Source organism: Ammospiza nelsoni, chromosome 1 (assembly GCF_027579445.1).
Source record: "Ammospiza nelsoni isolate bAmmNel1 chromosome 1, bAmmNel1.pri, whole genome shotgun sequence".
Classification (NCBI taxonomy): Eukaryota; Metazoa; Chordata; class Aves; order Passeriformes; family Passerellidae; genus Ammospiza; species Ammospiza nelsoni.
The window spans coordinates 36,807,417-36,832,408 of record NC_080633.1 but is presented as its reverse complement, the minus strand read 5'-3'; the positions used below and the strand labels follow the sequence as shown (position 1 = coordinate 36,832,408).

The 24,992-nt window shown below is 36.2% G+C and overlaps 1 protein-coding gene across 6 annotated transcripts in view; it reads left to right on the top strand.

The window, feature by feature from the left end:
* TBC1D5 (TBC1 domain family member 5) overlaps window positions 1-24,992 on the top strand; it is a 316,432-nt gene that overhangs the window by 7,867 nt on the left and 283,573 nt on the right. For all 6 annotated transcript variants that reach the window (XM_059470481.1, XM_059470490.1, XM_059470498.1 and 3 more), the window contains exon 2: window positions 21,327-21,388. The gene's annotated coding sequence lies outside the window, so the exon portion shown is untranslated. The remainder of the gene's footprint in view (window positions 1-21,326; window positions 21,389-24,992) is intronic.

Genomic DNA, 24,992 nt, shown 5'->3' with positions numbered 1-24,992 from the left:
GTAGCATAGTGTTTCTCCTCCTTTGGGCCTGACTTATTTTGATTTCACATCACTTACACTAAAGCCTATGATGCTAATAAATATACACATTTTGGGGAGAAGTTAATAAATTCAAATGTGTAACCGGGCAATTCTTATCATATCTATATAGTTTGGTTTGGTTTTTTCAGACTAAACCTGATGTGCTTGTGACAATGCCTTTTAAAGTTCATTATACCCCATAAACTTTATGTACAATGTGTTGAGCAGTCTGGGCTAATGGAACAAAGATTTGAACTCCTTCGAGCAGTAGATTTTCATTGTAGATTCACATTTGTATGTAAAACTTGCACTGGTTGTTTCTGCCAGGTTCCATGCTTTAAGAAAATATGTAGCAGATAATTTTGAAGATTTTTTTATTTTCAAGTATGCAAAAATCTGGATAGCTGTAAATTTAATTTTTGTGACTGGTTGAAAGAACAATGAGTGAGTGCAAGCAGAGGAAAGTGCAATAGGCAGGAAGTTGCTGACTTCCTGTAAAAAGAGGAAATTCATGTCCCAGTCAGTGGAAAGGTTTCTTCCAAATATGAGTGGAATATGTGCATTGTGCATAAAACACATTTAAAGCATTCAGTCAGATGTTGGTGCCTTGAGAAATAAAACCAAAGGAATCAAAACCTCATCATTCTGGATTGTTGAAGTGTCTGCATTATAGTTAGGACTTGTTGATTTTTTTTTTTCAAGTGTACCTTTCAAAGGAAGCAGCTAGTGAGAATTGAATGAGACTATTTTATGAATGATGGTAAATTTCAGCTTTTGTGTGTGAATTTACTTCACAATTTTTTGGAGAAACACATCATTGTGAAATGCCCTTTGAAATTTTATGTTGGTACTTGATGTATTACTTTGAGTAAGTTTGTTTCAGGAAGTTATCTTTTCAAACTGAAAATTCTTTCAGATATAGATTTGTAAGAAAACTATAAGGCAGTATAAATACTGTATGCTTGGTCCCTTTCTCAAGAGATAACCTTCTGTATTCAGGATCAATTTCACTTAGTAGAAGGGTATTTTGATTTTTGAATTTGTGCTATAGTCCCAACTCTTACTCGTTACACTTCCGTGAGTCTTGATTTGCAGATTGCTTGATTTAGGTGCGAGATGATAGTTTAGGCTCCACTGAAAGTCAGGGAATTGGAAAGAGATTTTAAGGGATAGATGGAATTAGATAGGTCTAAGATAGGATGTGCCTGCTGCATTTTCAGTTGATTGCCAGTTGCTTATGGTCACTTTCATACTACACATTTTTCAGAAATGTATATGGACACAAGCAGCTTGCTGATTGCTTTTGCTTCCTGCCTTTGACCACTGAAGTTGATGGCTCATTTGACACACCTTCAAGACAGAGTTTCAAACTTCAGTCTGCAGAGATGGAAAAGCTACCCAGTGTTTTGTCTCTTACAACTTTTATCTTGAGCCTTAAGTATATTCTTTGGGGTGAAGTGTGGGAAATGAAGTACCTGAGAAGAAATGAAGCATGTATTAGACAGATACAAGTTAATGTTAATTCTTTATAGCTATAGATGATGATGTCAGACATCTATTTGGTGCAATCATGCTGTCTTTACCCACAAATTCAGAATCTGTTTATTACAAGATTCAGTCCTTACAAAACTGAGTGGAGAGGAGCAAAGGACAGCAGCTACTGTCACTGAACATAGAGCTCCACTTTGACATTTTGCACAGCTGGGATGGATTGAGGTACTTGTACAGAATGTCCAAGTGGCACTGTCAGCTGTTGCAAATCCTGCTAAGATGCTATGTTGCTTTATTGCACTCCTGTGCACTCTGAAGCCTGAGTGATTGGAGAAATTCCTAACTTGTTTTTTGTTACGTTAAACGTTTTTGTTCTGGTCATCAGTGATTTTTTTACAAACTGTCAAAATTCTTGTATATTAGATGAAAAATACATAGTTCTCTCTGTAAGTCAGTATTCAAGTATTCAAAACTGACATATGCCAGGAATTAGAGCATTAGGACTGTTGCTGTTTCATTGCTGTTGGGGGAGACTAGATTTTTACATTAATTTACAGTAATAGAGTATGATCAGTCATGGTTATAATTTCAACTGTGAGTAATTTTATCTGAGAAGAGGGCAAATGTGGGCTGAGTGAACATCATTTTACTGCTTGTAACATCTTACCAAGATTGGGATAAAAGTGTATTGTTAAACTCATGCTATAATTTTTGTATGCTGACTGGAGTGCTTGGTCTTATAGAGCTGCTGTTAATTATCATTTAGTCCCTAAGCATGTTAGATACCTCCTAATACAGCTAGCCAGTCTTTTGCCAGTGTTTTGAATTAGCTTTCAGTGATACTTGGGGCATTTTCTATTACACTCAAAATCTTCAGATTCATCCTGTCCTCCTCCAGAAGTAATGGATTACCTAGGTGAGGCTGAATGAGCTTGACAAAGAACAATGTGTGGATAGAAAGTGGATGACAAGGACTTAAATCAGTGGGTTTAAGAGGAAAACCTTCAGTATAAAGCTTAATAATAGACTTTTTTTTGCCGTTTTTTTTTCTTTTTTTTATCAAAGAGCATTTATCATAGATCCCTCTTTCCCTTTGCAGTTCTACTTTGCGCTAATGCTTGCAGCCATGGACTTTCATAAGCATGAAAGAAGCTAGCATTCTTTTAAGATTTCACCTTCTGGAAACATGGAATAAAATCAAATCCAGTGACACAGAAGTTGTGTCAAACTGGTCATTACTCTTTTTTGGTTTGTTTTTTTTACAGAGTATGTCTCAACATTTTGTTTGCCTGATTTTTGTGCATGTCAAGCACATGCTTCTGTGTTTTCAAGCCATGAGGAGATGCAGCTGCAACAGAAATAATTGTAGGGTGGTGTTGTGGTTTAACCACAGTAGACAGCTCAGCGCCACATAACTGCTCAGTAGAAAAGAAATGCGGGCAGGGAAGAACAAATACACTGCAAGTAAAGATACAGCATTAGGTATTGAAGTAGACTGTACTGGCCCACTGTATTTGTAGTAGCAGTGGAAGACAGGCTTCTAAAGGGGTTTTTATTCATGTTGTCTTCCATTATTGTATGGTGGTATGCAATGATAAAGATGCAAACAAGAAAAAGAATGTAAAATTGCTGATGAGAAGCTTGATCATTCAAGAGAACTGTCTTTACATTTACTGAAAACTTTGGGAACCAGTGGGATGAGCATTTTAGAAACTACACTGCATGAGTTGACTGGGAGGCAAGTTAAATCTCATGAGTAAGTGGGGTAAATGGGAATCTTTGATGTATAGGAAGGTTGACTCTTATATGTATAGGTCTTATACAAAACAACAAGAAGAATGACGAAGTTTCAGATGAGATCTGAATGTATTGGAAAATGAAGAGAAGCTTATGTAGATCTTGTTTTGAACCTGAGTGGTAAAAATGGTAACAGAGATGTATTTGATAGTGAGAGGGAAAAGTGGTCAAGGATTTCTCATTTGTCTCAAACATTCAATTTAGTTTGGAAAGAAATATATCTGTAGCAGTACATTGCATTATGCTGACGCTCTTTCTGCTCAGTATACCATCTACACTATTTCATCTAAAAAAAGCCAAAACTACTCAAGTTGCCAACAAGTCTCCAAATTGCTAATACGGTATTTCAGCTAATGTTTCTTACTTGCCCTGACCAGACAACTCTCAAAATTACTATTCAGGCTAACTTCAGGGTAAGTGAAGCTTGGGTAGCAGTTTCATTTTTTCAATGTGAAAGAATTTATCTTTCAAAGTCCTGAGTTACATTTTGCAATGATTTCATCATTGCAGTGTATCCTGAACTGACAGCAGTAAATTACCTGACATTTCACTTGAGGCTAATTCCTGTCTACAGTTAAGAATTTTGCTTGGTGAAATGTTATGGCCATGCCAATTTTATTCTTGTTCATTTTGCTTAGTTTTGAAGGAACTGAAACCACTGTCAATTCAAAAATTTTGTTTTAGTAGCTAGTAATGGGTTTGTCATGATTCATTGCTATGTCTGTTTATAGCATCCACTGGATACTGTGACTTTCTGTGTAGTCCCTCTTGATATACTAACCTCTTTTCTGTAACTTGAGATACACTTCATAGTTTCACTAACTTCACTGAATGTTTCAAAGTATTTTTACTTTCATGTGACATTTGCCTTTTTCTGAGGCTGAGGCCTTAGAAACTGTCAATTCCTCTCAAAGTCCCTGCCGCCATGTGATACAGTGACTTGAAGTCACAGGCAAAAGACAACAGTGAAGTGAAAATGAAATGCAAGTAGACTTTCTAATTGCCTGTACAGGTAAACAAATGAAAAAAAAAATCTAAGTAGTATCTGTCATCTTGCATAAGTGAGAAATGGCTTATCTTCCATGCTGGACATTTGCTTTCATACATTCCTTTCAGAGCTCTAGCTGTGCCATCTGTCTTCTTCAGTGTTTCTGAAGTGGACTGTCTTAGAGCAAGAGCTCAAAGTTCAACACCCTGCTATAACCTCTGTTGTCTATGACAGCTGGTCTCAGATCATCTGACTGCCCTGAGCTGTGCTAGGCATTACTGCATCCATGGGCATGTTTAAATTACAACAGTCCTTGAAAGACTAATTATTTTGTTAATACTGTGATAAAAGAAAAAACCTAAATAAAAAAACACTCAAACTTCCTGTGTCCTACCCGACCTGGTCTCTTGAGGAGAGTTGCTTTGCGACCTCTCAAATTTAGAAGGTCTGACATTGAGTTAGCTGCCCCTTATTAGTAATGCAGCTGCATCTTGATGGTGGAATGGCTCTAGGTCTAGAGGGAATGATAAGGTGAGATTGAAGCTGAAGTTTTGTTTCCCTCTGCCCATTTTAACCTCAATTTGAAATGCCTTTATGCAGAAATAGGACAAGTTGTTGGTAACCATGAGAGGCTCCTCAGTGTCTGCCCCATTGTGTGTGTTGTGATCCCACCAAATGACATGTGGCAGGAAATCTAAAAGGAAATGTGTGTCACCAAGTATAAGCAAATAAACCCCAATACTGTACTAGGTTGGAATAGATACATCTGAATTTAGTGCCAGTCTATTGACTATGCACAGTACAAGTCTTAGACTCAACATGGCTTAAAACAGTCACCTTCACTTTGTCCAGTTGGATGTCCTCTGATCATGTTCTGCCCAAAACTGAATTCTCTTTTTGCTTTGACTTTTTCATTATACACCTGATTATCACACTTTTTAATGTTCAGTAAGGTTGGTATAAGGCCAATTGGTAATGTGTTGCTGACTAGCAAAAATGTTTTTCATTCATTAATTGAAATAGTCATACATGTACTTATGCATATTTGACCACTCAGCTGTGGTGAATCTTATGTCAGTCAATATGTCTTGCTTATGACAGTTCATGAAATGTGCTTCAAGTACTGCCTGTTCTCTTAATTCTCTTGAGAACTAAAAAAAAGAGAAGTTGTTTATTTTTCCATTTACATGTCTTTCATAAAGCCATGGTAGGTGCTGGGAGATTTTCAATATTTAGTCGGTATAAGAAGTTCTGTGCATACATATAAGCATTTTAGAATTCTGTATCAGATATGTAAACCTTATCTATATGCATAGTATTATAAGCAAATTATCTCTTTGCTTTCGATGAATCTTGATCTTACGAAGGTGTCTGGAGCATTCAGGCCGGAAAACTGCTGCCATTCCTAAACAGCATCAAAATGTACATGGGAAAAAAACCCAAGAATTACTGTTCTGTTCTCCACATGGGCTCTCTTTACCTAGGCTGGTAGTGCTGCCATAGGTTGTTAGGAATTTCCCACAGTCCTGTAGTTGGATTGCAGTTATTGTCAGGGAAAGGCTCTTTGCCCAGAGGGTGGTTGAGCACTGGAAGAGGCTCCCCAGGAAGTGGTCACAGCACCAAGCCCAGCAGCGTTCAAGAAGTGTTTGGACAGCACATAGTGTGATTCTTGGTGTGTCCTGTGCAGGGCCAGGAGTTGGACTCAGTGATCCATGTGGGTCCCTTCCAAATCAATATATTGTATAGTTCTGTGATTCTAAACTGAAGTCTGCTTGTTGGGGATTGCTGACCTCAGTGACTGATTTGTGGATAAAGGCAATATTATGGCAGCTGGTTCTGTATTACAGTTGATGAAATGGTCCATTCATAGATTTGAACTGTGAGACCACAACAAAGTTTTGAAATTCACAGAAGTAAATTAGATCTGCATTTATTAAGAACTTTGTATCTTAGTTTTAATTCTGCATCTTACTCATTTGATCAGGTTTACAGTCAATGAAGTGGGAATTTTTATTCAAGGAATATCTAGTTCAGCATGTGGAATAAAGGAGGGTGAATGAATAACTAGGGCTTTGAATGGTTACTGACTAATAATTAAATACACAGCTATCTTGATAATTCTTGAATGATTTAAGCTTCACATTGTCTTGTCATGTGACTAGTAGACAGAGATACAGCAGATTTAATTCTTCTTTTTAAGATCACATGAAATTTGTATTCAGAGTAGAACTCTTTTGACCCTGAAGATAATCCCGTACAATAAAAAAATACTAAATTCACATTACATTTTCTAATGTATTTATGTATTTTACATTAGTAAAAGTATTGAAGATTGGTAAATACAAGATATAAAAATTACATGGGCATTATTCCTGCTGTTTATGGTTGACTTGGCTTTGTGCTTAGATTTTGGATTTTAACTGATCTCATTAGGTGAGCTATTTTCTTTTTATAGTATGTGTTGTTTGCATTGTATGTGCAAATTTAAGGTTAAAAAGTGTAAATTTAAAGTATTTGTGTTGAGTGCCATCACATGGCATGTATGGGACAACCTCATGATCAGACCCAGCCAGTATGTGTTTATGAAAAGGCAAGTCCTATTTGACCAACCTGATCTCTCTTTATGAGAAGGTGACCTGCTTACTGGATAGGGAAAGGCTGTGGATGATATCTACCTAGACTTTAGGCCTTTGTCATTGTTTGCCACAGCATTCTCCTGGAGAAACTGGCTGCTCGTGGCTTGGATAGGCAGATGCTTCAGTGGGTGAAAATGGGCTGGCTGGCCAGGCCCAGAGAGTGCTGATGAATGAAGTTACATTCAGCTGGTGACAAATCACAGTGGTGTCCCTAGAGTTGAGCAGTGGGGCAAGCCCTGTTTAATACCTGTATCAAGGATATGGATGAGGGGATGGAGTACGCCCTCAGTAAGTTTGCAGCTGACACCATGTTGGGCAGGAGTGTTGATCTGCTGGAGGATAGGAAGGCTCTGCAGAAGGATCTTGACAGGCTGGGTTGATGGGCTGAGGCCAATGGTCTGAGATCAAAAGGGCCAAGTGCCACGTCCTGCCATTGAGTCACATCATCCCCAGGCAGTGCTACAGGCGAGGCAGAGTGGCTGGAAAGCTGCCTGGAAGAAAAGGACCTGGGGATGCTGGTTTACAGCAGCTGAACATGAACCAATGTGTGCCCAGGTGGCCAAAAAGGCCACTGGCATCCTGGCCTGTATCAGCAGTAGTGTGGCCAGCAGGAGCAGGGCAGGGATTGTCCCCCTGCACTCGGCGCTGGTGAGGGCACACCTCGAATCCTGTGTACAAGAAACACGTTGAGGTCTGGAATAAGTCCAGGACAGTGAAGCTGGTGAAGGGTCTGGAGTGCATAAGGAGTGACTGAGGGAGCTGGGGTTATTTAGGCTCTAGAAAAGGAGGCTCAAGAGAGCTTAATTGCTCGCTACAACTACCTGAAAAAAAGTTGTGTGCGGGTGGAGGTTAGTCTTCTTTCCAGGTAACAAGAGGGGACACCCTCAAGTTGTGCTGGGGAAAGTTTAGATTAGGTTTTAGAAAAAATTTTTTCACCAAAAGATCTGTGAAGCACTGAAGTAGTCTCCCAAGGGAAATGGTTGGGTCACTATCCCTGGGGTATTTAAAAGATGTGTGGATGTGGCATTTGGGAACTTGGTAGGTTTGGCAGTGTTAATGTTTGGATTTGATGATCCTAAAGGTCTTTTCCAACCTTAACAATTCTATTCTGTTGAAATGAAATGTTTGTAATGGCAAGCATTCTGGATAGGTAGCCTATGCCATCTTTTTCTGGCAAGCATATGATGTCATGAAATTATTTTACCATAAAGTATTGTGTAGCATGCTGTACATTACTGAAAACAGCTTTACTAGTGGTACTGTGAATTACTTCAGCAAGTTATTGTTAAAACCTTGTTCACTTCTTCACAGTATATATTCTTTTCTGTTTCTATCATTTTAGAGGAATTCTGTTGTCTTTCTCTGCTATTCTGAAGGCGTTTGTCTCTCTTACCAAAATTAATTGATCAGGGGGTCAGAGGAAATATCTGTTGGTTGTCTGCATGGTTTTGCTCCGTGCCAAGCAATACGTTTGTTTTCATTATGAATTCTTACGTAAAATGGATAATAAAGTGCTGGTACAGCTAAGTGAAGTAATTCATTACTTTCCAGATGCCTCCTAAGCACTTAGTTCCTGAAGTCAAATATTGGGGTCCTGAGTTTCTGGATGCTTAAGATTTGTTCCAGGAAGACAAAATTGATCTGTACTTGTAAGTCCTGAGTGACTTCACTGTTGATGTCAGTGATGGAAAGACCTGCAGCTAAACAAACTTGAACTGACCAATATAGTTACAATCAAGATAAATTTACTGGAGGTGAGAGGTGGAAGAAGACATTGTGCAGCAGTCAGTTAAATTAAACTATTGTCTGTCCAGTGTTTCTGGCTCTGATTCCAGTCATTAACTTAATTTCTGCTGTTACTCTTCTAAGGGGCTTATGATATCTGCAGTACCTAAAAGTTAGTTTCCTTTTTATGGGTTAAAGTTTTACTTCAAATAAATTTATGACAAAAATTAGAAAGTAAGCAGTGATGATTCTGATTTTTAATGACTATGCAGAAATCTTAATAAATATGCTATAAAATTAACTGAAACATACATTGAGAGGCATTTAGTGAATGTAGACTTTTTACAAAAGGAATGAGGAGACTTATGTAAGATATAGGTGGTCATACTGAGACTCAGGAGTTCAGGAAGGATTACTAAGAATCACTTCTGAACGGTAAGCACAGTATTTTCAATTACCTTTATTTAAATTAAAAGCATAAAGTCATGTGTCTTAAGGCTGTTAGTATTTAAATGGGATAAATTTTTGATTCTGATCTGTGTCTGTGAAGTGTTTTGTCTTGAAGTCTTGTGGGTAGCACTCCAATTTCCATGTGACTAATAAAATACAGATAGTCTGGAATTTAGTCAGTGAACAAATATGAATTATTGTTCAGATGTAGAAAGTGAAAGAAAATGTGGGTTGAAAGCTGGTTCAAAATTTGAGAATATCTATTATTAAGAAGAATTGATACTGGAATTTAGGTGAGAGAAGAAAAAATAAGGTTAGGAAAACCAGTCCAATGATTGCTTATGGGCCTGGGTCATGTACATTTGCCTTGCTAATGCTTTTTTAGTGTGATTAAAAACTTCCAGAGCTCATGACATCAAAAAATTCATTGTGTGGAAAAAACTAAAACATTCCTTATTGTTGGCTTCAGTGTTATGTTTGGCTTTGAAGAAACTGACTTGTTTTACAGTTTCAGTCAAAGATCAACGCAATCATTTGAGCCTTGACTTTCTCTTCCAGGAGTCTGACAGAGCTGGCGGCATTTTCGTCTGTCAGGCTTTTGTTGTTTAGAATCAGCTCTTTGACTCACTGACACTGTAATGAGGAGTAAACAAGCCCTATTTCTTTGCTACAATTTGTAGTGTGTTTTTAGTGGATTCTGAATTTAGCAGCGCTGGTTTAACAGTTGTAAAATCGTAGCTGTAGTAAACTTCTTTACTAGTGGTAATAATTGAGTTGAGGAAATTAGTTTCACAGCCGCCTATGGAGGGGTTTGTCTTTGGTCCTGGTGTTGTCAGATTTGGCCCTCCACTGCTACCTGTCTGCTTGCTTCGCAGTGCCATCTTCCCAGTTCTCTTGCATTTAACCACTGCTTTGTGGTAACAGGATTTCAAGTGTCCTGCTTGGCCTTTTGTCCCAGTGATAAATGTTTTAGATAATTGCAGGAGGACCACATGTACTTCTGATCATACATGATGAACAAATGTTCTAACATACAGGGTTTAAAAATATGTCTGAGAATAGGTACTCAACTGTACTAGTACAATTTAGAGGATATGGTGTTGCTGAGAAGCAAAGGTTTAAATTTCATGTAATTTCTCTAATTAGAGAATGCAACAGTGATGTCCCTTACAATCAAGTTAAGAGTCAACATTTACAAGTAGTGCTCCTATCTAGCAGGTATGTAAATATCTGAAGCCTTCTGGATATCTTATGTTAAAAAGAAGACAGAACTTTGTGTCTTGGAGAATCTACAATAAAAGTAAACCTAAAAAGAGAAAATTATTTAATTCAAGATTCCATTGATTTTTTGTTCTGTATTCTAACCAAAGAATTTTTTTTTTGTTTACTTCTTGGTGGTTAGTTGCTGTCTATTCAACATGCTGTCTATTCTTAATTGGTATTTTTAGCAAATCTGAAGGTTATGAGAATTAGGTAGCAAGAGTTAAAGGAAAGTTATGTTGGCATAATTATTTAAGGAAATTTGATTCCTGTATTCCACATTCCATATGGGATGGGCTATGACATTTTTTTCCATGATTTTTCAGTACTTTTATACAGTTATTAATTAATATTAAAATCTATCACCAACAAATTGTGTATTCAGAGTATGGAACAGGTTACCTGCTTATTTATCTGGAAAATAATGCAGTTACTCTTCGCTGGGATTTTGTTGTAAAGTTTTAGATAAGGAAGTAATAATCTCTTTGGGATGAGGAAAAGAAAAACCTTCTTCCATGCATCCCAAGGTTAATATATTGAAGTTGATCTGACATAAATTAACCATGTATGTTCCTTGATTTGAGCTTCTGTTAAGAATTCATGCAAAAATAAGTTTTTCACTCAGTGAACAAAATGGCAGGAAGGGAAAAAAATCTCAGATATTTTGGAAACACTAAGTCAAGAAAACTCTTGCATGAGGAGATGTTGCCATTGCCAACACTTCTGTTTTTTTGACTGCTCCCTCAGTTGCAGAGCAGTTGCATTGGTGTGGGAGATCAGATTCAATGAAGTCCTTTTCCCCCAGAGTTCTCTTGTAACTGTTACTTATAGATTGCTGCTGGACATTTTGGGTATGACTTGCTTATAGTCTCTTGTCTAATTAAGTTTCCCATTGTGGAAATTAGAAACTCACCAAGACTGAAAATGGAATTCATGGGACCTACTAATGGGTAAATATTGTAATTGTGAGAGAGAAGATTAGCATTTAGCATTTCCCTGACAGTGTGTGTTTTTATCTGGAGTGAGGCAGAGATAAGAGAGTGCAAATGGCTGCTCTCAATCAGAGGAGGGATTGGCTTCTCCCCTTTATGTCAGTCCTCAAACCAAGTGCACTGTAATACAAAGAGCGTACTACTTATTTTCATCATAAGGTTCTTTTTGATTGCAAACTGCCTTTATAGATTAAATAAGAGGTATGATCATTGCCAAACTGATCAAGCTGAAGACTAACAAAAGGTGCAGCTCATGTAGTTAATTTTCTGTTCCACTGTTTGCTGTAACTATAGGAGAGTGTAACTGTGTTGAGTTGAACTAGCTTTAAAAGACATTGGTACAAATATGTTTTTTAATCATCAGTTGCTACAGCTATTGAAGGCTCTATAAAGAAAATAATGCAGGTCCTGAATTAGAGGTAGCACAATAAACTTTTAATTTAGTTGGAAACTTTAATGTTGTTGTTTTCAGGTCATTTTGGAGCCTGAAATATCTAATCTATAGTGCCTAAAGATGAAAGAATTTCTTCCCTTGTAGAAATTAGACACACAGTTGCTGCTGGAAGCATTTTATCCACTTCCATTCTAACATGTGGAGTTCTTGTCTCCTATATTATAAGAACTTAAATTCTATATCTCATTCCATTGATGAAGTCCTAACCCTGGTTTAAATATTTTCAACAGTTAGAAAGAGGTGAGTGCAGTATTGTTGCATCATGCAAAATACTAATTTGTCTCAATGAGAGATTTAGTTAAAGGAATGTAAATAGTGAATGTGTACAAAATATATCAATAATCTCTACATAAAACAACAAATACTGATTTTTGGATATTGAGATTTAATTCAAATATGTAATTTAATACAGGCATAATGACCTTTTAAAGTCAGTAGTTAATGTTTCATAATAATGTTAATTCTGTCTCTTTTCAAGTAGAATAGTATAGTATAGAATAGAATTCTTTTATGTAGAATAGTATACTACTGTATTACCTATAGGATTCCCACTAATATCCATTATCTTGAAAATATTATGAAATTTTCAAAATTGTATGTTCCAATGTCCTTTATCTTTAGATTGTCAAAAAACCCCAAAAAACAAACAACAAAAAAAAAAATCAAAAAAAACCCCCCAAAAATGAAAAGGCAAGCGATTTCATTTTTCCTGCTTAGCCCCAGTTGAGGCAGCCTCTCTTCTTGAGCAATATTACTACTGATTTCAATGTTGACATTTAAATTTCTGTTAGTTGAATCTTTCCTTGTCTTTACTGTTCTACAGTATGCTGACAAAATTATAGCATTTTTAACAATTAATCCATTTTCCAGGTAAAACTGGCATTCATCAGCCTTCTAATTCATCTGAGTATTTTAAAAGATATAGCAATGTCTGACATTTGCTTTTGTGTTGTGAAGACCAGCTATTTCTACCCTTTTATATTTTAAAGTGAAGCTCTGATTTTTATTTCATTAATAGCCTCTTATACTATAAATCTAATCTGTTTTGGGATTTGAGTTAAAAAACTGCTCCTAATCTCATTTTAGTGGATAAACCAACTAGTTTACAGAGTGTTTGCTAACGGAGGTAGCTGTTTTATTGATGAATGTGGAAAAAGCATATAGTCCAGTGCTTTGTTCCATTCCTCTAATTTATGACACTAGTAATAATAGATGATGAATGAGATATCCAGAACATTAATAAATTATCTGAAGATGTGTACTAAATCAAAGAGGAGGAGACTAAGAAATAATCTCATATAATGCCTCCAAGAAAAGTAAGCTAATTCCAGAGTCATTTATTCAGCAATATGCAAAAACCCTGAGAAATTTGTTGAAATTGAACTGCTATAGTTAGTATGAGATTAATATAACTCAGCATTTCAAATGTGCTATTATAGACATTTGGATCGCCAGTTTCAGGTGGCAAGAGATGGAAAACTTTCAGACTAAAATCACTCTTAAATGTTTAAGTTAAAACGTTGAGTTTAAGCATGTTTAAAATAAAACCCAGCAATTTTGCCCGACAGTTATAATACTTCCATCTTCTTCCCTAAATTCATGTATCCTCTAACAGGATTGAAATTTGCAGCAGTTTTCTGCTGTGGTTTGCATTCGGTAACTTGATGATTCTGTGTAAAATAGTTACTTGTTCAAAGAGAAACTGTGCAGCCTTTCATTTCTCTTAGCACTAGAGTTTCTATGTTTTGTTCATTTGGGTGCCATGAGGCATAGTTCTCCTGGTGACACTGGGAGTCTCAAAAGGAGTCTTCATGTCAGAAGAGGCATTTGGCCACTTAAGCAGTGTTCATGTGCCACTTTGTTATAGACAGGCAGCATCCAAGTAGTGGGCTGGTTTTATGCAAGCAAACTAGTGTCATTCTTATTAATCTATTTTTTAACGTTATCAAGTCCATTGTAATTCAGTCACCATGATAAAATAGAGTGACATTTAGGGAGGGCAGGTATTGGTAGAAATGAAACGTCTTGGAGGTTGTATAATGTTTCTATTTCATAAATTGACACTTAGGGTTTTTATGAATGTGATTTTTATCGCATCTAGATAACCTGTGTGTGTACTTAGATAAACTTGTCATCAAAATGATCAATATTTTCTTTTGTCCTCCCTCTGTTCCTACTTTTTGGTATTTTTCCTTCCATGCCTTGCACCTTTGCTGGACCCCATATGGCTGTACGGAATTGATGCAGCTGATTGAGAATATATTTTTTCTTTATTGAGGTTATACAGTGAGTTGCAAAGTAGTTAAATATTTTTGGTATGAAGTTAACAAAACATCCTAAAGACTATACTTTCTACATCAAGGACAGTGGAAGCCCCTTATCCCTGATAATTTTTGATCATATCTGATCAAATATGTTCACCTGTGGATATGGCTAACTAAGCTTAGCTACTAGTTGTATTCAATGTACCCATTTTCATTAATATTTCTTCTGCATGAAATGGTGCCAGAGGACACATTACTGTGCAACAGGGGCAGTATAGTAAGTGGTTTTCTATATTTCATGGATTCAGCTTCACATTTGTGACTATGTGTAGACTGTTGGATACTAAGCCACTGATGCTGAACTTCCAGATTTTTTTCACTCAGCTGTCCCTGTCAAAATCCCGTTAATATTTTTAGTGGCCTGGATGGTCGCTTGCAATCCCTGAACTCATGTTTGTCTTAGAACTGGACATTCTTTAGGTACACTATTTTCTCATTTCCCAGAATGTGTTTTATTGGTCTTATTTCTACACATAGCCTTAATTTAACATTTAACTGTGGAATTTATTGTAGTTGCAATTCTTCATATTAAAGTTGTCATCAGGAAGTATCACCAATTGCTTTCTATTCTTTGTTTCCTCTCAGTTTTTAGTAAATACAATGAATATTGTTAATCATATGCTACTTTTAATCGTCAGTCTTCAAGATGAGCAATTAACATACTGTTTAAAAATAGTGAGTGGTAAACAGTATTTTCTTTTGTTTGTACTTTTTATCTAGGTTCAGGCATCTTGTGAAAATGTTTATATAAATTGTAACTTAAATGAATCACAGAATCAGAGAATATTCTGAGTTATGAGGGACCGACAGGGATCATCAGGTCCAACTCCCAGCCCTGCACAGTGCAGCCCCAAGAGTGTCATCATGTACTTGAGAGTGATGTCCAAATGCTTCTCGAGCTCTGTCAGGCTTAATGCTGTGACCCCTTCCCTGGGGAGCCTGTTCCAATGCCCGGCCACCCTCTGGGTGAAGAACATTTTTCAGATATCCAGACTAAACCTCCCCTGACACAGCTCCAGGCCATTCCCTCAGGTCCTGGCACTGGTGACCACAGAGAAGAGATCAGTGCCTGCTCCTCCACTTCCCCTCACAAGGAAGTTGTAACTGCAGGTCTTCTCAGTCTCCTCCAGGCTGAACAAACCAAGTGACCTCAGCTGCTCTTTGTGTGTCCTCCCATCGAGACCCTGCATCCTGTGGCCCTCTGCACTCTCTAAAAGCTTTATATTTCTTCTATTGTGGTGCCCAAAACTGCACACAGTATTCAAGATGAGGCCACCCCAGCACAGAGCAGAACAGGACCATGCCCTCCCTTGCCCAGCTGGCAATGCTGTGCCTGGATGCACCCCAGGACACAGTTGCCCCTTCTGTCTGCCAGGGCACTGCTGATTCATATTCCATTCACCACTGCCCAGGACCCCCAGTCCTTTTCCACAGGGCTGCTGTCCAGCCTCTCATTCCCCAGTCTCTCCATACATCCAGGGCTGCTTGTCCCAGCTGCAGATTCCAAATTGCAATTCAGCTGGTGATTGCTGAGCCCTTCAATTTGCTAGGATGGTTCTGCAAGGCCTCTGTGCCATGGAAGAAGTCAACAGCTCCTCCCAATGTAGTGTTGTCAGCAAACTCAGTATACATTTGAGTCCTGCATCCAAATAATTTATGAAGACACTGAAGAGCATTGGCCTAAAATGGAGCCTTGAAGAACCCCACTAGTGACTATTTGGCAGCTTGGTGTAACCCCATTTACTGTGGTGTAAATGAATGTGCCATATTTATTAGTCAGATCAGGACTTCTTTGGCTCAGTCAGCTCATAAGTAATTGTTAAATTTTACTTCTTTTTCTTCATAGCTGACATTACCAGGTTTGTAATTTTAGCAGTCAAGTTCAAAGAGAAGCAGGGATAGAAAACATTTTAAGAAATTAGGAATTGTATCTATTTTCTAAGTTTATTAGATATTTACATGTAAAATATGTATGTGGATTTTATTAGCATATTTGTCTTATATTTTCTTCTGGCTGATTATATTGGAGTTTCACATATAAGTATAGGATCTTTATTTCTCCTTTCCATTTATCTTAAGGTCTGCCTCAGCTACAAAAGTTATAAACCTTACAGTGAACCACCTTAAGGTGGTTAACTCATAGCACTGAATTGTAGAAGAAAAATCAGGTTCTTTCTGCACTTATATCTGTGGTGTTTAAATGGGGTTAGTGATTATAGTAGAATGTATTTCTTCCTTCTGCAGACCTGCAGACTTTCTCATTATGTTCAGAATTAAAACCAAGATCTGTTGAAGGCCAAGAAGTTGTTTCCCAGTAAGGGAAAGATTGAAGAGAATTTATTTGCCTTATTGGTATTTGTCATGCTGGCAAACCTTAGTTTAAGGAAAACAGCTATTAAGTAAGCAACAAAATCCCGTCATATATTCACTAACTTTCTCATTATGTTCAGTGTGAAATCAAGATTTTTTTAAAATCAGAGAAGTCCATTAAAGAGTGTTTTAGGGGTTAAGGTGCTTATTCATGGTTATGCAATGTGACTTTGAGTTTCTTCTGTTCCTGGTCCATTGCAAGGACTTGAATAAGCATGGTGTATCTACATGAGTGTGCTAGTGTCCCTTTTTGTTGTAGAGAATGTCTCAGAATCTTATAGTGCATAAATCCGTTTGAAATTCATTGGAGCTACCAGACAAAAAGAGAATAGTAGCAGAACTTACAGTGTATAAAGCTCACCTGAATAAAAGCTGAATTGCCTCTGCAGCTCATTCAGTTATTAATAGAAAATGGAAAGATTCTGCATTTTGCAGAAATTAAAATATCTATATTGGTATTAAAATATGCTGAGAAAGGGATCCAGCAGCTCTTGCTTTATCAAAATTGGTGCATGATCAGTTAGTCCAGCAGCAATTAAGGCCTAAATTGGGAGAGCCCTTATACAGAACCAGACATGATCTGATCTTTGAGAGTATGATGCAATATCCACTCTTTTTTATGAATAGACATCAAGAACAACAACTATTAATTGTGGAAGGTAATGATTGCACTTTGTATAATCTTGGAAGATAGTAAATTCTTCACTTGAAAATGTGTGCAATTTTTTATTTTATTTTTTTCCTATTTTATGTTTCCAGAAATAGGGCATCCAAAATAAAATTTTAATTGCAAAGTTTAAATTTTCAGCCATGTAAAAAACCAAAACAAAACAGTTCACTTAATATATTTAGTGATGACAACCGAGGAACCCTTTGGCCTTAAGTATGTAACTTGAAAAATAAGGGCCTTAAATGTAATTTACTCTGTCGTATATGTGACATATGGGGGCTTATTGAAATCTAGGAATGCATGACTAAGGTTCATTGAAAAAGAGAAATGAACTTTTAAGTGGCCAATGTGAATATTAAATAACTGCAAACTACTTGTTTGCCCAGTACAATTAAGTACAAATTATCTTTCATCAATTCTAATAAATTCAGAGTGCATTGTTTAGATAAATTTTAAACACAATAGAAGAGTGTCTGTAATTTGAAAATTAAATTTTGATAACAAAATTAAAATTTCTTAGTTTGGATTGCTTCCAGGTTAACATATTATTGAAAAGGTCCCATTGAATACTGCAGATCAATACAGTGAAGGGTTAATTGTGAAAACTGATATAAATTTTATTTTCTTATAAATCAAGAAGTTGGTAAAGTGTACACTTACCGTTGATCATTAGAATACAAAACTATCTGTTAAAATCAATTAACATGCATATCTGATGACTGATTGTATAAATATGAAAGTCAAATAATTGTAATCGTTAACCATGGCTTCAGGTCATATGAGTTGTCAGCTCAAAAAAAGTAGAGGAGAAAGAGGTTGATTTGCATATATTTAATGTGGCATGCTGTACATGTGGGAATTTGAGATAAACCTTTGCTGGTAATCTGCTTGTTTTTATCTAAAAATCGACTAGGAAATGTGGGTCATAACAGTCAAATGAGCTATGTCTTGTATTGATAGGAGTTAATTCAGTAGTTTGGGATTTAACATTTTGCTGTTTCAATATTTTAGTATTGATTTTTACCTTAGAGACAATTGGAAGAAGCTGGTTAAAAAGTTATTCAGAAATACTCAAAGTTTTTACCAAGAACATACTCAAAATTATCCTATAACATTGTAAGACTGAGTTACTTTTACAGTTTTTAGTTAGACTTATCAATATGTAAAAAAACCACATTTTTACTTTTTATTATTTAAAAAATAAGATACATTAAAAATTTTTATGAAGTACTGTACTGCGTCACAAAAGTATCTTTCTATGTGAAGTGAGCCAAACAGATAATCTTTAATTGATCAATTGTAATAAATAGAAGGAGGAAATTGTGGCACAAGAATACAAGAATGAACCTTCTAGTATTGAAATCTTTATACATTATTTAAGTTCTTATATGAAAACTTGTATGTAAACTTATAAGTTGTTATAAACAATTGCAGGTTTCTTTTATTTTTTGTTGTTGATAATGCTAAGTATTTTGTGTAACTTTATAACAATTCCAGGAATCCTTGAAAAGTGGGTCAGAATATAGTGGCCAGTACCTTACATTAGTATAATCTAGTTAATCAGGTCTGTCCAGCCTTTTTCTTTCTCCCTGTGTTTACTCCTGAGTATTAAAAAAAAAAAAAACCTAAATTTTGATGTTACATGGCAATCTCTTTCTAAAATTTCTCTGTTTCCTATATTTCCTAGTTTCCTATATTCCTATATTTCCTATATTCAAAAGAAGCAAGCAGCCGTATGTGGTTTCTTTTGGTCTGATTTGTGCCTTCAAACTAAGAAACTTTCTAATAATGTCAATATCAAAAGGAGGAAAATGAAACAGCTTTGTTGCTCAGTCCTTTTATTATGGGCGTGATTTATAATTTTGCCATTGTAAATATTTGAAATTTGTTCTTATGTGTGGGGTACAGTCCAGTTCCTTGAATTACCACCCAAATTAACTTGAGTGCCAGGAAGGGAGCCTCTGTGTTGTGGCACAGCTTCCCAGATTGGGCAGAGTAGAGAATGCACGTGATTACTTGATTTTTTGCTGTTCTTCTCAGTGAAGTACACCTGAACATCAGTGCCTTCTGCTTTAGTTTTCTGTTGACACATCTTCCTCATGATCTGCATGATGTAAGGCACCTGTATGATGTTTGAGGACTGGAGGGGGAGGAGGACCAGCTGGGAGAAGAAAGGAAAGGAGCCAAATTCAGTTTCTGTCTTTGTCTCTTGTGTAGGGTGGAATTTGCATGTGATTGCAAGTGGAGGAAAGGTGGCAGTATCCCAAGCCATTGGCTGGCATGGGTCTCTCTTTTAATGATTTACATGTCTTGTTTGAGCAGGTAATTATGGCCCTCCACCTTAGACAGAAGTAGTTGTGTGGGGAGGTGAGTTCTGTAACCGCAGATTAGAAACCCAAATTAAACATGAAAGTAATAAAAAAATGAGTAAATTTTAAAAGGAAAAAATTTGGGTTTAAGACATCAGTAACTGTAATTACAGTTTTAGTTCTACTGTAACTCATTGGTGAAAAATCGCTGCTTCCAGAGGCTCCAAAGCTGCAGATGAATGCTCTGTGACTAAATGGTTCTTCCTGTAGAAGGTCTGATTCCAGAACCTCCAGAGCCATTGCACGTCCCAGTAATCCTCAGAATGCTTTAATGTGTGACAGTGTAGGCTGCTTTTACAATAACCCATTGCTTTTAAAAAGAAACATTTGGGATATATATGATTTTTTGGGGGGCTGGATGGGATTCAGAGATGTGATGTGGGAATGAATTGTCATTTTCAAAGAGAAATCTGTACACTAAATGAGAATACTTTAATAAAAAAACCCAGTCTCATTTGTCCCACTTCAGAAACACATACTGTGAGGAGAAAGTGCTCCAGGTTCCTTAAAATATAGAAGTTTTTGTACTGTTGTGTCTTGAGGCTTGCAGTGTTATTAGCTCAAAGGGGAGGTATGCTTTTTCATGATGACTATATTTAGCCAGGAGGAATAGTCCTTTTTAAAGCAAATTGAAATGAGTGTACGAGAGCGTGAAATTATCAGCAGCACTGGTGCACATTTACATTACTTCTACATACTCTTTTGAATGACCACACAACAGAACAAGTACTTCATTTCCACTGTGTTGATTTTTCTTGACAAAACATGGCAGTCTATCCAAAGGAGGGTGTTTAGCCAAGATAAATATAAAATTTATGATTAAGCAAAGTGTTTTCTTATTATAATCCCTAAAGAGAATTTGAGACTTGTTAAATATAATGTGCCCAGGTAGTTTTAAGAGTAAATTATCCTTTATGCTTTTAAATGCTGAAATACAGCAGCACCATCAGCAATTTGAGATACTGCTTCCAGAAACAACGCTGCACACTGACTTCCTTTGAAATGAGGAGCAAAAAAACATGCATATATACAACATATAACTTCAGGTTTGGTGTATTCCTTCATTTTTGTAGTCCATACAGAGATAAAGAATCCATGTCAGTAGCATGGTTTCTAAAGCTGTCTTGCTCTTTCCTGTGTGTAATGTGTGTTACGGAAGAAAGCGAATAAACCTTTTTGACTGAACAGATAAAAGTTGGTAGCATGATTACACTTGTGGCACATTTCTTCAACTGCTGTATTTACAGAGTACCACTTTGAAGAAAGCTGTGGTGACTGTCAGTATTATTCATTAAAATAAATGGAGACTGAAAATTGATTGAGGAGAAGAGTGGATTTTGACCTTTGTGGTACCAATGTTGGCTTTGGAGTGCAGTATTCTAATTAAATTGTGAATGTACTTAGATAGTGGATATTAAATGATCTCACTGTATTCTTTCAAGGACTATGAACTTCCAAAATCAAGGACAACATTAGATGTCAGCCAAGTATTTTGTCCTTCTTGTGGTTTGTCTTTACATCTGAATTAGTGCCAGTTTGCACAGATTGTGTGTCAGCTTAAATACAAGAAACAGGCCTCAGTCTGCTTGAACTCGTTCCACCAAAGACTTCTAAAAACTTTCGGTAGTCTGCAAACTGTAATGGTTGTTTCACATTAAGTTGCTTTGTAGAATTATAAAACAGCTTTTCTTGTGCTTTCAAATAAAATGTTGTCATCTGCTAATGAATGAGATACCATCTGTAATAATTAAGGTTATTCTACTTGTTTTTCCCCTGCAGCAAAACTTCTGAAGGTTTGCAGAAGACAATAAGAGAACCACCAAGAAGGCTATTGCAGTGTTGTAAGTACTGCACCCAGAAAAAAAAAAAGAAATATGTGAATTAAGAATGTTATAAAGAAATTTTCATTTTTTGGGGGGAAAAATGAGCTACATAAAGGGATTACATGTAAAATACAGAGCAGAATGTATTGTAGCAATCATGTTAATAATTTACAAGGGAAAAACTGCACTCTTGTAAAATCTAAAATTGTATCCTTGTGCAGTGTAATCAGGAATTCACCAATAGCAGTGAAAAATATTTCTCTATCCACCAAAGATTGATCTAGTTTATATACATTTGTTTATTTAAAACTCTCAGAATTTAGAAAATCATTGTAGTTTTGTAGGTTTGTCATTTGTTTTAGTGACTTATTGTTTAGGTTATTTTGCAGAATTATTTATTTGCTGATTTATTTATGTATTTCATTATTTATTTATTTGATTATTTAGTAAATTATTTATCTGATGAATTATTAATACATCTTCATGACATGCTTTAAATTATTTATAACTTAATTTTGAGTTTATTGCTTTTCGACGCTGCATTGTTACTGACTAGTTTTGATTTTTTTTTCTTAGTTCTTGAAAATTAAAGTACTAGCTCTAAGGCAAAAGTATATTCTTTGCAGAATCCATAGATGGTTTTCAATGAAGTAAATTACCATGTAGATACTAATTTTGTTTAGTTTTATATTCCTTAATACCACTTTTCTACTTACTTAGCTTTTGCTTCTGTGATTTCATAGGTGTGTCAAGATCAAATGAGTGACCTTTAAGGGGCAAAGATAAATGTCTGCTTTAAATTGTGTAGAAATAGAGTAGTTTTATTTCCCCTTAATAAGTATTCTTTAATTATTCTTCAAGTTAACATATATTTTTGTCCCAGTAAAATGAATGTTTTTAAAATGAGGCTTTTGATGTTTGAACTAAATACATTTAACTTTTAATAAGAAAATAAAATATTCACATTAATAACCCATATGGAGAATTCTTTTTCAGTGGCGAGGTTTGAAATACATGGGGAGGAATGCTGGTATATTTAGATGACACATGCAGAAGGAGATACATGTTGAGGGAAGGAAGGTGGATGGATAGTAAGGGTTTTTTTTTCTCCCAGGGTTTTTTGAATGCATAGAAATTTATAAGCTCTTCAAATTTAATATGCCTGTGTTATTGTACAGAAACTACTTCCAGGTTCTGTGATCATAAAGAATAATTTCTAGTGCACAAGATAGTGTAAAACCTGGTTTTGTGTTCCTTTCCTCTGCCAATCAAAAAGGTCTGAAATATCACCTTTATTCTATAGAGGCTTGAGTGACTGTATAAGGACAGTGTAAGGGGCCAATTTCAGGCTTTAGCTGTGGGCACCAGCTCAACAGAGTTTAAAACTGGTGCCTGGGATCTGAATTTGACTTGGAGTCAATTCTGAGTGATGGGCTCTTCAGGGCCACCTTATTCCTGAAGTTGCCTATTTATTTGGCCTCAGTTCCCAGTGAGTACCTCAGGCAGTCCGAAAGCACCTTGCAGGACTGACAGCCCTGTTTCAGAGCTGAAATGAATAGGGCAAAGCAGCAGTTCCTCTGCAGAGGTGCCGTGTGCATAATGTGGCCTTTATTCCATGTTTAGTGCTTGAAATGAATTACTATATACTTTAAAGTTTTAACACAGCATGGAAAGGCTGCATTGTACATTTCAAGTTTCAATGCTGTTGAAATACAGTAGAAATGGCCTCTGTAGACAGGTTTCACTATAGAACTTAAATTATGCATGTGTATATCCAAATTCCTTATTTTGAAATATTGAATGTATGAATATTTAATTTGTATCTTGCTTTAGTATCTTCATATGCTTGCCTTAAAGGAAGCTGTTTCCTTTGATTTATATACATGGATAAAAATGTGTGTACAGTATGTATCAATAGTTTTTCTCTCAGTGGTGTTAGATGAACAGCTTTAGATAATGATAGCTACTGATTTTTATTCTGCAGCTTGCTACCATTGTATAAAACGTAAATTTGCTGTATTTGTTCTATTAATCTTACTTGAATTTCAAATTCATTTGCTTTCCAGAAATATTTTCTTAATTACACGCGTTAAGAAAAGTCAAGTATGTTGCGGATCTTAATGATGCAGTATTTTTGGTCTGTGCACAGTAACAAAGCTCTGAATATTATTATTTGGGGCAGAGTTCCAATCTGAAATTTACATTTCTTCTTATTTGAATGTTTTCACTGAAGCTGAGAACTCCAAGGGAGTTCCTCAACATATCCTAGTTTATGCGATATGCTCTCTGAAATTTAGTACCCTCTTATTTCCTTTTGTAAATGAGGTCTTATTGTTGAATAAGACCTATTATAAGCAGCTACAAAGGTAAGTGCTGTCAGTGCATTCTGCCACCAGTTCCTTGAAGTATGAAACACTCCCTGAAAGACATGCTACTACTGTTATGGGATAATATAACGCAGCTTATGTGTTGGCACTGAGAGTAGCTACTTCATAATGATGACAAGTGAAAGTACAGCCAAAGGTCACATTAAACAAGAGATTTCTTTCACACCTCATCCATTTTCTGGATGTGGTATGAAAATAGCTTTGTTCCTTATACTTAAGTATTTTTAACAAGGAAGTTATCTTGAAGTAATTTTTTATGCCGTGTATATTACTTTGTTCGTGTTTTAAGAGATAGACGATGGAATTCTAGCATGCTAAATTGATGCTACAAAAATGCTTGAAATTAGCTTAAATTTTAGTGTAGTTAGACAACACAAGCAGTATTTCATTTCACTACATTTTTAGTTTGCAGATTTGCTTAAAAACATAGCTTTAAGTTCTAGAAAAGGAGCTATTGATGTGTGTTGTGGTTTAACCCAGCTGGCAACCAAGTACTTTGTAGCCCCTCACTCAACTCCCCTCTCTACCATGATGGGATGAGGAATAGAATTGGAAAATAATAAAACCCCATGAGATACTGAAATAAAAAGTGAAAGAAAGTAAAATATAATAATAATAGTAATGAGAAGAGAGGAAACAGAGAGGAGGAATAAAACCCAAGAAAAACAATAAAAATAAAAATAATTGCTCACCACCTGCTGACTGTCCCCCAGCTTGTGTCTGTCCTTGAGCAGTGATTGGCTTCTTCTGGTCAACTCCCCCCAGTTTATGTACTGGCCATGATGTTCTGTGGTATGGAATATCACTTTGGCCAGCTTGGATCAGCTGTTCTGACTGTGCTGCCTTCCAGCTTCTTGTGCACCTCCACACTGGCAGAACATGAGACACTGAAAAGTCCTTTGACTTAGACTAAGCACTGCTTAACTGCAACAAAAACATCAGTGTGTTACCAGCATTATTCTCATCCTAAATCCAAAACACAGCTCTGTACCATCTCCTGAGAAAGAAAATGAACTCTATTGCAACCAAAACCAGGGCACTGTGCAGAGTGGTATTTATACTGATGTTGCATGACCATGGGTTTATTCTTTTTTTGTATCTTTTAAAAAGAAAGATTTTTTTTTTTTTCTGAAGTGAAAAACAAAGAAGTCTTGGAGTCTGTTCAGAAATAGGAAAAGAGTCAACCTGGCTGTGTTGACAGTTTCATAGCTCTGCTTTGATGAGATTCTACCAGT